Here is a 12,428-nt window from a genome sequence, read left to right on the forward strand (position 1 = left end):
GGCGAGAAACTGAGGGTGCTGAATCACCTAGAGTGATGGTAGGGGGCGCTAGGGAGTTCACAGCCGCTCCTAGGCCCCACACCCTCACATATATATTAACAGTCAACTAGACTCGCTAATCTCCTGAGTGGCCACCAGTCATTTGGATTCTTTTTTATTACCTTTGTCCCTTCATTTTATTTGTATTTTAGGCCTGCAAAAATTTATTCACATGCTTCCCCACTGTGAACAGTCCTCTTGAAATGAATGAAATTCAAATATTTGATTTTGATTTTCTTCTTTTGTTTTCAAAATTTATGTGAGGTTTTCAGAGCATACAGGGGCATGTCTTAAGATATCCCATCTCCTTCCACTACCCTCTTCCTGCCGCAAGATACATCTGTCATTTAAAGCAATAGTCATCATTGCCAGTTTGCTGTGTGCTCACTTCTTGGTGGTCTGACAGAATGTCAGATATTTGTGCTTGGACTTCATATAGTTGTTTTATTTCAATTCAAATAAATTTGCATTGATGATTGGGAGAACCTAGTGAGCAGTTTAGTTTTTTCCCAGTGGGCCAACGTTTTTTCCTAGTGGGCCATATTGGCAGTGCCCATTTTGTCTGTAGGCTGTCTCTACCGATGTTTCTGAGCCGGTGCCCAGGCAGATACGCAGGGCACCATTTAGCTGCATAGAGGGGGCAGGTGGCAGGTCCCACTGCAGCCCCGCAGGGGAAAGGTGCTTGACCTGGCCCCATGGAGAGGGAAACAGACATGGCCAGGTCCCAAGCTGGCCCTGCAGAGAGGGAAGGGGGCGTGGCTCAGTTGTGTGGGGTGGGGGGGCTGAGGGGGCTTGGCCAGGCCCCAACCCAGCCTTGGCGGTAGGGGAGGGGACATGGCCCAGAAATGCAGCGAGGGAGTGTGCCCATAATAGCCCCTGATCCCCACCACCAAATTACCTGACATGTGGGGAGCCCCATGGGCCAGATGCAGTGGCTCTGCAGGCTGCATTTTGTCCATGGGCTGAAAAGGTTGAGCACCCCTGGTTTAGTCAATAGTGCTATTTTGAAACTGGGACTAATACTAGTCCAAAGTACTAGCATCAGTGTAGAAAGGGCTAGTGTGTTATTTTAGCACAATTTTCACACTGATGTGTTTGCTTTGCTAATGGAAAATCAGCTGTAGCTCGCCTAGTGTATTGCTACTGTAAATAGCTGAAGGATATATTAGTTTTGAGTAATTTTGAAAAAATAAATCACCTGCCTCATAAGAAAGAGGTACTGAAATACATGAAAGTAGACTTCTTTTCAGGCTCCCTTATTGCTTTTTTCATTTTAAAACATGAAACATTTGGTTTTGAGCAGAGAATATTAATAGGGGTCAAGAAAAAGTCCTAAATTATGGCTATAGTTCTATTTCTTTATTGTACAACAGAAAGCGTAGGTTGTTTAGCTCTATTAACTCTCACAGATGAGAGACATTTTTCTTTGGGATTATATCAGTGCTGGTAAATATATGCTTTGAAAACAGGAACTTAAACTCTGAACTCTTAAACTCTGAACTCTGATCCCACATCTACAAGAAGTACAAATGTAAAAATGAGACCATGACCAATGACTAACAAAATCAGGGTTTGTAATGTTATTTAATAGCTGCTATATATTGCCTATCAGATAATATCCTGCTACCAGGGACAGCACTTTATATTCAGGGAATGAAAATTACACTGATCTAAAGTCTGTTATCTGGTCTCTTCAATCCCTGGACCATTATCAAAAATGCCCTGCAAGACTGAAGGAACAGTGATCATTTCAAAGAATATAATATCATACATTCCTTTGGAGATGCAAGGCTATGGTTCCCAGAAGCCCTGTGGTTTATCATTATAATAACCATAGCAGTACATGAGATGGTAGATTTTAATATCACATATGTCATTCCTAGTTCAGTATAATCTTGCTGGATTCCAACTTTATTTCTGGTAAGGATTAGGGGCCACTATCTCATTAACTGCTGTAACTAGAAATAAGCACTATATACCACTAGAGAGGTTGAATCTGGAACTTCCACTTGGTATCATGGAGCAGGTCCTCAAGGAATCCATGTCTAAGAACTTGGAGGAGAAAAAGATAATTAGGAATAGCCAGCATGGATTCACCAAGGGCAAATCATGCCTGACCAACCTGATTGCCTTCTATGATGAGGTGACTGGCTCTGTGGATATGGGGAGACTGGTAGATGTGATTTTATCAAGGCTTGTGATATGGCTTTAGCAAGGCTTGTGTCTCCCACAACAATCTCACAGGCAAGCTAAAGAAGTATGGGCTGGATGAATGGACTGTAGGGTGGATGGACTGTAAGGTGGCTGGAGCATCAGGCTCAGAGACTAGTAATCAATGGCTTGGTGTCTAATTGGCAGCCAGTATCAAGTAGAGTGCCCCAGAGGTTGGTCCTGTGGCCAGTTTTGTTCAATGTCTTCATCAACGACCTGGAAGATGGCATAGAGTGCACCCTCAGCAAGTCTGCAGTTGAAACCAAGGTTGGGCAGGTGGATAGTAGATACGCTACAGGGTAGGGCTAGGATTCAGAAGGACCTAGACAAATTGGAGGATTGGGCTAAAAGGATCTGATGAGGTTCAACAAGGACAAGTGCAAAGTTCTGCACTTAGAATGGAAGAATCCCATGCACCAGTTCAGGCTGGGGGCTGACTGGCTGGGCAGCAGCTCTGCAGAAAAGGACCCTGGGGTTACAGTGGACACTAAGCTGAATATGAACCAGCAGTGTGCCTATGTTTTTGAAAAGGTTAATGGGTATACTGGGCTGCACTGGTAGGAGTGTTGCCAGTAGGTCAAGGGAAGTGATTATTCTCTTCTATTCAGCACTAGTGCGGCCACATCTGGAGTAGTGTGTGCAGTTTTGCTGCCCTCCCCGCCCCCCACACACAGAAAGGATGTGGACAAATTGAAGAAAGTCCAGCAGAGGTTGACAAAAATGGTGAGGGGGCTGGGGGACATGACTTGTGAGGAAAGACTGAGGGAACTGTCTAGAGACGAAGAGACTGAGAGGGGACTTAGTAACAGCCTTCAACTACCTGAAGTGCGGGGTTGAAAGAGGATGGAGCTAGACTGTTCTCAGTGGTGGCAGATGAGAGAACAAGGAGCAATGGTCTCAAGTTGCAAAAAGGGAAGTTTAGTTTAGATATTAGGAATAATTTGCTTACTAGGAGGGTAGTAAAACACTGGAACAGGTTACCCAGGGAGGTGGTGGAATCTCCACCCTTGGGAGTTTTTCAAAACTCAGCTAGAAAAAGCTTTTGCTGGGATGTTCTATTTGGGGCTGGTCCTGCTTTGAGCAGGGGTTGGACTTAGGGTTGGAAGGGACCTCAGGAGGTTATCTAATTTTATGTGATTCTATAATCACACATTTATATCTATCTCTAGTATTGTTTCATTTGAAGTTGAAATTACTAGCTGTTAGGCAGACCAACATGAATTAAAAACCCTTTATGTTGTGGCCCATAAAGGGACACAGCCTGGAGACTACTGAGAATGAGAGGAACTTGAGTTTATTGGTTGGTTACAGAATCTATATGAGCTTCCAGTGTGCTCCAGGTGTGAAAAAGGGTAAAACAATCTGAGGGTGTATTAGATGTATTGCGCACTATTGTACAAGCATTTAGAAGCCTGTGAATAGTTTACCAGTGTTTTTAAAAAAAGAACTTGAACTGGCAACAGATATAGAAAGAAGAGCCATGGAAGTGGTTGAAGAAACAGATAGTTTTCTTATGAAAGAAGATTAAAGGAGCTTGACATGTTTAGCTTAAAACCGAGGTGATTACATTTTATAAATACATTTGTGGCTGATTATTAGGGAGAGAAAAGAGAGTAATAACCTACTACAATCAACTTCAGGACAAGATGAAAAGCATACAGACTGGCTATGAACAAATTTAGATTTAGAATTTTTTGTTTAATTTCCATCAGAGGAGTGATATTTTGGAATCGTCTCCCTAGCCAGATAGTGGAGGCAAAGAACCTGAATGGTTTTAAGACTGAACTTGAAAATATGAAAGAGAGAGGACAGGGAGTTCTTGGGTCCTCAGTGATACATGGAATCAAGTATTTGCAATTCCCATGTTGGGGTTTAGAGAGAACTCCCTTGCTTTGTGGTAGATGCATAGTAATTCCATGCTCCATGGCTTTTGCTGGTTGTCTGTGGGTCCAAGAAACAATTTTTTCCTGTGATGAATGCTACTGGCTTCTGGAGGGAGGGAGCCCTTGCTGAGGCATTGGAGTGCTGTCCTTAGCTAGAAGTCTTTGACCTGGATGCATAGATAATTCTGCTGGTACTTAGAAAACTCAGAGGATCTTAACTAGCAAAACATTTTCTGCTCAGGAGCATACCAGTTACTGTTGCTGATTTGGAAGGAATATTTCCCTAGGTAAGATTATAAATTTTATTTCTTCTATAACAGTTATCAGACTTTTTATACCCCAGGCACCCCTCCATAATTTTACAAAAATGAATTTATTAAGTACAGTACTTACCTTCTTGCAGAGGGGCCAGACAGTAGGGGCAGAAGGCTGGCCAGGTAAGGAGAGCCTGATCTTGCTTTTATCTGAAAATTTCCTCACATTTTATAACTTACTTACCTCTTCACACTTCCTGCAACACCCTTCACCCTTCTTGTACCCTGTCACCCTGGTTGAGAATCACTGTTGTACAACAACTCCTAGCAAAGAGGAACACAGTAAACTTTTTAGAGTGGATTTTGATCATTATTAGCATAATAAAACAGCAATCCTGATCCACAGTGTCAGAACATCATAATTCTTTTGTTCAAGTGTCAGTGTATAGTCTTTCAACCCTCCAATGTAAACTGAGTGTGAAAGAGACAGGAAAAGTAAAAAATAACATAATTCTAAGAGTTCTACCATAATTTATACTATACAATTGTAATGATTCTGAAGGAGAACTGAATTTCCTTTGGGAAAACAAGGTTTGCTTTACTTGATTTTCTAGGCATTTATAAATAATGTGCACTCTGACCCTGTGATTATGAATGACTTCTGGAAAGTCCTATTGCAGACTTTCCAGGACTTTCTGTATAAAACCTTTAATATTATGCCTTGATAATTTTTTTGATACTGGTGGGAAACATAAATGTAATTTACATTTAGATAGAATCTTGAGTTAAATCTAGGAAACCATACTTAGTTTGAAATCTTTTGTAGAAATGCTGTATAAGCCAGGTCATTGGGTGTCGATTTCTTCTCTGTGTAAAAATGAGTCAAATCCTAGTTATAGTATAAGTGAGACAAACATATTCTTGCAAATCCCTGAAGTTAGAATCCTTTATGTAAAAGCATGGGTTTTAAGAGTGTTTTGCTTTTTCTTAATCTACTAATGGAGGAGTAAGCATGCTGTTACCAAAGGTGTAAAATTGTATTTCAGCTCAGGTTTGCAATTCTTACTCATTTTCAGCAGTCACCACCATGAAGTGGGTGTTAAAACCTCCTTAAAGAACCATCTTCAATACAGGCAAGGAAATGCCCAGCTAGCTCTGATTCCTAGGAGGCAGTGAGGACAGTCAGAGTGATTAAGCTAAATATAGGTCAGGATTTCACATTTAGAGGCTTTTCACCACACTCTCAATACAGATAAGCCCTCCAAAAGAAAAAAAAAAGATTAATGCAACATTAAGATTGAGGCTTTAAATTGGTCCTTTTACAGCATCTGATGAAGCGAACTTGGGTTCACAAAAGCTTGTGCTGTCTCTGTATATAAATATCATAGATAGTTAGTCTTTAAAGGTGCATATCTACCTTGCTTTAAATTAATACATGTACTACGGAACTGGGCCATTGCTTATCCAACAGTTGGGATTATAATGTGATACTGGGGTAATCATAGTGTCCACACTAGTTACAGTTTTTCAAGTTAAGGGCCATTAAAGCTTACTTTTTTGCACTCACTCATATTGTACGCTGGATTTGAGCTACTTCTAAGTACACACACTTCTCATATTTCAGGCTCAGTTTCAAGATTTCTCCATGAACTTGCAAAGCTATAGTGAGGCAGAGATCTAGAGCAGGCCGTGGGAGTTTTTCAGAGCGACTGGAAAGAGCCAACCCCCTCCCCAAACCCCACCCCCACAAAAAACCCTCCGCAACTCATGAAATTCTGTAGACACGTGTAAAGATAAATACCCAAAATGGAGTGTACTTTGGGTTTGTACCATAACCCAGGAAAATGGAACAGAGTTAGGTGGGATGTTTGCTTAATTTCACAATGAGGGATATGAGTTTCTTGGAATTCTGTTCCAAATTCACCCCAGCAGTCCAGGGATGGAGGTTTTACAACCTTTTCTTCCCCAGGGCAATCTTTCTGTGTTTGTGTAACTAAATCTGTGATGTGCCCTTGCTGGGTACACACATTTTTTGTTTCTTCCCCTTTGTATTACTGCACAAAGGGCTGACCCAATCAAGCCCTTAAATATCCACGATCTTATATTCTTTCTCACCATAACATCCACATGCTCCATACTTTTTGTATATTCTCTCAAAACCCCTGTGTGGGAAAGAGGTTCTCCATTTTACAGATGAGGGACTGGGGCACAGGACGACCAGTATTTCAGCAGGAGCAGTGGGACCTGGGAGCAGTGGATTGGGAGTGAAGGGCACTAGGTTGGGAATGGTCATTGATGTTTACAAATGGGTCCTGGTAAAAAAATGTTGAGAACTGCTGCTCTAGAATAATCTCTTGTTCTGCTTTCTGTCTTTCAAAAAAGGGTGTATGCTTTATTTGACAGTTGATGGTATGTGAGAAAATTCAGGTATGTATGAGTGAAATGGTTAGAAGGAACACTTCAAAAGGTTGACCACAGCTTAAACTGGTTCCTAAACAAGCCTTTTGCCTAATTATTAATAAAGAATAATAGCACATATATGAAGAAGTCTTCAAAACACATAGCCAAAATTCACTAATAATTTTATAAACACTTTATATTTTTCTTACTCCAACCAATATAACTACCTGAATTCATAACTGAATTTATTAGTCTAACTATAAATATAGCAGCATATGGTAATATTCTATCCTGCATACATCTCTGTGCTAGTCTATACAAGGCTTAAATGAGTTAATGGAAGTAGTGAGCTTGGCTAGCCTTCATGGCTGCACTCTGAGGTGGGCAGGTGACTGAGTTCATGAGGAGGACTTAATACTTAAGAAGAGGAGAGACTCAGTGGGTGCATCCAGACAAGCCCACATGTGCCTCTTGTAGTGTCTCAACTCCTTTTAAGACACTGCAAGAGGCATGTGTGGGAATGGGAAAAGGTTCCCCCCTGCTGCAGGTTTGCAGTGCGAGGGCAAAATTAGACTTTTGGATATAGGGGTTAAAAAAAAAAAAAAAGTGAAAAAAAGCGGGGCAGGCAACCGCAGGCTGGGTCCTCCACAAAGATGCTCTGGCTGCCAGAGCATCTCTATGGTTAGACCTATGCCCTGGTGCTGAAGCACGCTGCCTGCCCATGGGACTCACCACAGTTCTAGCTGCCAGTCGGGATCACTGGGGCCCTGCCCGCACAGCAGAGCTGGGTGATGTCCCCAGGCTGGGCCCCACTGCCCTCCACTGCCCTATGCTGCCCAGGGTGGGGGCTCTGCCAGGAGACACAGAGCCCCTGCTCCTGGGGTGAGTACAGGCCTCTTATTTTTATTTTTTAAGTGCCGGCACCTGGGGTAGGGAGGCAGCCATTGAGGAGTCTGGGGGAGCCAGGGGCGTGGGGCTGAGTGGGGCAGACATCATAGGGGCTGCAGGAGCCGGTAGGTGATGGGGCCAGGCAGGGTAGCAATCAGGGGGGTTGGGGTGCGGCACGTGTGCCCTGCAGGGGGGGTGGTAGGCCCTACAGAGGCCATTTGGCCCGTGGTGGCAGGAAGTAGTCCACCCTGGTGGGTGGTAGCAAAACATATAGAAATTTAGAATTCATTTTATGATGATGATAGAGACACTGCTAGTAGGCTTCCCAATTGCTTTAACTGTATATAGCAATAAAACATTGCCCAACTGATTGCTGTCTCTCTCTCTATATCTCCATAGTAAGCATGTGCGTCTACATGTGCACATGCTTACTGAACAGTAAACCTTGTTGATTGTGATTAAATTTGCTACCTGAAAATGCAAGTAGCAGGCTTATTTTTGATAATTAATGGCTAAGTAGCGCTCATGTAGACCCCTCACTGGGAGCAAATCTGCTCCCAATCAGCCAGCCACCACGAGCCAGGAGATTGCTCCCTGTCTCTGGGAGACATCTGCTGCCAGGGTGGGCTCCACCATCCGAGCCTGGGCAGGGGCTGTCCCCTTGGGAGCTGCAAGCCTCCCGCTCTGTGACTGTGATCAGGGAGTGGGTGCTTGGAGATCCTCGTCTTCCAGCATGAGCTCCACAGTTGTAGGGCTCGGTCTATCTCCCAGAACCAGCTCCTCAACAGCAAGGCCGTCATTGGGAGACCCTTATCTCCCAGTGCCATGGTTGTGGGGCTGGCACTGGGAGATCCCCAGTGTGTGGGGCAGAAGGTGGGTGAGTTGGGTAGGGGGCGCCTTAAGCAGTCCCTTGCAGGCTGGAACTCTGCCAACCTGCAAGGGAAAAGCCAATTTCCCATGTGTGAGGGAGCGGGGCCTAGGGGCGGCCGTGAACTCCCTAGCGCCCCCTACCATCATGTTAGGGTGAACGTAGCACCCTCAGAATCTCGCCCGCCATGACTTTGATGACTAATATATAGTATGGAGGCTGCCTGTTTCCCTAGTGGACGGTACTGGTGTTCCTGTCCATACTCTTCAATGGGGTATCTATCTGCGCCCTGCCTTAAGGGCCACGCATGCCTCCAAACCTCCCCTTCAGCACACCCCAAGCCTCGCAGCTTGTCCCGGGGACGTTTGTATTATCCCTCGCCCCTCGGCCACCTGGCGCCCCTTAGGGCCTATAGCGCCATCGCCGCCCAACTCTCGGCGCCATTGGGCCGGCACTACCGCCGCCCTAGTCTCAGCGCCATTGGGTGGCTCGCTATCCCTGCTTGTTCTGCCCCGCTCTGGGGCCCTGCCCCCTCTGGGGCCTCTCCCGCGCCCTCTGCGCTTCGCCCCCTCTGGGGCCCAACACCGCCCTGCGCTTCGCCCCCTCTGGGGCCCAACACCGCCCTGATGGGCTGGGGTCTGCAACCCCCCTCCACATCGCGCCCCCCTGGCGCCGGTGTCTCCCCGGCACAAACAATAGTGCTCCGTTGGTACTACGCCCCTATTGGGCATCCGGAACCCCCAAGCTGTTGGGGAGCCCTGCTGAGGCCTCCTCGCTCCCCTACAGCCTCACCCAGTCCTCCGAATCTACCTACCCTTGAAAGCGATCTCGTTCCCTGCATCATCGCAGCCGGTTAGTATGGTAAGGCTGCCACACTTGCCTCGGGCCGCTCAGCTCAGCTGCTCAGCTCCTGCTCCTGCGGCAGCCAGAAGGGAACTGTGAGGCAGGCTCCGGCCTAAGCTGTTTATAAAGGCCTGGCCCTGCCCCCTTCTGGCCAAGTGACCCGCCTGGTCACCCTGGTAACTGGCACCTGAGCTGCCTGAGTGATTGGCAGCTCTGCCAATCACCCTCACAGTCACGGGGCACCTACGTGACTCCGTGACACCATGTATTTCTCCTTTAAAGGAGAATCTATTTTTAAAATTTGTTGATCTATTTTTAAAGTCTGTTTGTCCTTTCATATATTAAGGATCTCCCAGCACCAGCTCTACAACAGCGGAGCCAGTGCTGGGAGATCATTTTCATATATTCTTGCATCCCACTTTTGGGTTGCGACCCACAGGTTGAGAAACTGTTCTAGAGTCATGGGTGACTGACAGAACGTAAATCCTCCTGGAAACAGAGTGTCTGGGAAGTGTGGCATCCCAGGAGACAGTCTGGTCTAGGCATCAGGAATTTCTTGTTGTGGAAGGACAGCAACCAGGCTAGGCCCCTGATCCTTGCAAGAGCAGTAGCAGATCTGCTACTTTTAAAACATATATAGTTCTTCATGTAAGTTGTAAAATAGTGAAGCATTATACCACAAGTCTCATCAAGACACTGTAGACTGCATGTAGCAGCTCACTTCCCTGAGCCAGATCAGTTGCTGCTTCAGGGACAAGATGTAATGCTCAGTCTACAGTTACTGCAAATTCCTTAGTGGCTGTGAGATGGTTAAAATAGAGTTCTATCCCTTCTATTTGTTGGGGACAGAGAGAAGCAGCAGACATTTTGGCAGCCATTATAGTACAATGTCTTCATGTTTCTTTTCGTCCCTGCTTTCTTTCCAGTGAAGAAAAATCAGCTTCCCCATTGAAGACACACAGTTCAATTTTGGAAGGATGATTCTGGGGGGAAAGGTGCATGTGTTTTGTGAGTAAATACAGTATGAATTCTTGAACTAAATACATAGTTTAATCTCCGTAATTTACAATAAGACTAGTTCAGTCTGCCAAACCTTCATGAAGGTTTAGTGCCAAAGCTCAAAATCTAACTCAGCCACCTTTAAATTAAGAACACAGCAAGTAGAAATTTGCCATGAAGTCATATTTGTCATGTGAAATTGCTTATGGAACTTGTATACATGGTCACTAGAGGGCTCTTCAGACTTATATAAGATACTTTGGTAGTACTTACAAATGAAATACCTAAGGCACTTTCCCTCTTACATGTTACATTCAATAACACTAAGTGATAAGCTTTACCATCTATGGCAGGGATTGTCAACCAGGGGTATGCGTACCCCCAGGGGTACTTGAGAAGGCTCTAGGGGGTATGCATGGGTGGGCAGGGATGGAATGCCACCATGCACCATCCTGCAACTCCCTTCCCTGCTCTGCGTCTGGCTGCCAGGGGTACACTGCCCCATGTCCGGTCGCCAGGGGTACGCTGATCCAAAAAGGCTGAAAACCCCTGACCTACGGTAAAATATAATAACCCTTTTTTGTTAATTAAATAATGCTGTTTAAATCAGGAAAAGAATGGGCTTTTGTTTTACAAACAAATATATTTTTGTGATGTTAGAGATGCTATCCTAATCTGACTAGATTGGGGATATTCAACCTCCAATCCATGGGCCAAATGCAGTCTGTGGAGCCATGTTATCTGGCCCACAGGGAGCTCCACAGGTCTGGAACTTTGGTTCTGGGAGAGCAGTGGCCATTAATGTCAAATTACCCTACCCTGCTGTCAAATTACCCCAAGCCCTGCTCCCTTGTCCTGTGGGGCCTGTCCATGCCCTCCTACTTCTGGATCAGGGCCTGGCCATGCCCCCTTCCTTTCCATGGGACAAGACTGAAACTGGGCTGTGCTTTCTTTCCGTGCTGTGGGGCCAGGTCAAGCTCCTTTCTGCTGCAGGGCCATGTTAAGACTAGCCTGTCCCGCCACATCCCTGCATGTGGCCTGATGGTGCCTGCTGTGCCTGATCTGGATGCCAGATAAGGACTACCAGCTGGATCTGGCCCACAGACAGACCAGACACTGCTCATCGAGCCCATTAGGCAAAAGGTTGGGCACCAATGGACTAGATTAATCCAGTAATTTTATGTAATTTTCTGATCACTGTTCATTCAAGTTTTCTTCATGTGTCAATTTCATGGAGTTTAGGCTAAGAATGTTTTCTATATGTCACTCTACTTGACTGTTTGTCTTCCTCTGTTATTTTTCTCAGACAGTGGTTGTATTTTTAATAAAGCATAGATGAGTTCTAAATCTTCATTGTCCTGCAGGACACCTAGTACACGTACAAAAGGGGGTAATGCAACTATTTTGATTTGAAGTGCTTGCCTCGCTTTGCACAAGTTGTGAATAATTGTACAAGGGCCAAGGTAGTGGAAAAAGAACCTTAGTTGGGTAAATCAGTGAAGTTGAAGTGCTCTACATCAGGTTGCACCAGTTGAAAATTTACTTTGCTGTGTTTATTTCGGTCTTAACTAATACTGTTTGGAGTAAAGCTATAGTTAAAAGCAGTATTTAAGGGGGGAAATCAATAGGGCCAGAAAAGATGCTATATAAGCTTTAGAGGAACACTGTACTCATTGCCATAGTTTAAATTTTGCTTGCAGTTAGAGGGTTTTTCCATTCAGCCTCTTCAGGTCTTCCTTTGTAGAGTGTGTATACATCATTTGTTCTAACATTTTTCACTGATACTGATATTCTGTAAAAATAATTTATTTTAGAGAGTGATGAGTTGAAACTAGTTATTGCAATAATTCTAAATTACATTAGTCTAAGGAGCAATTTAAAACCCACTGCTGTTTCTTGCTATCAGAAAGAGGTCTGAAAGTGTGCATGAAAGCTAATAAGACTATTATGTAAAGTCTAAGGCTGATGTATAATTTTAGGAAAAAGCTTGTGGAGTATAGTGTGAGTAGTTTAGGAAGTAGTTTATATATTTGGCTAGTGACA

General features: G+C 44.6%; 1 protein-coding gene across 1 annotated transcript in view; it reads left to right on the forward strand.

Moving 5' to 3' along the window:
- Positions 1–12,428, forward strand: part of RNF144B (ring finger protein 144B) — a 135,196-nt gene that overhangs the window by 17,524 nt on the left and 105,244 nt on the right. Inside the window, exon 2 of the mRNA XM_019543947.1 lies at positions 10,313–10,394. The gene's annotated coding sequence lies outside the window, so the exon portion shown is untranslated. The remainder of the gene's footprint in view (positions 1–10,312; positions 10,395–12,428) is intronic.

The sequence above is a fragment of the Crocodylus porosus genome, unplaced genomic scaffold (assembly GCF_001723895.1).
Source record: "Crocodylus porosus isolate Cpor-Errol unplaced genomic scaffold, CroPor_comp1, whole genome shotgun sequence".
Classification (NCBI taxonomy): domain Eukaryota; kingdom Metazoa; phylum Chordata; order Crocodylia; family Crocodylidae; genus Crocodylus; species Crocodylus porosus.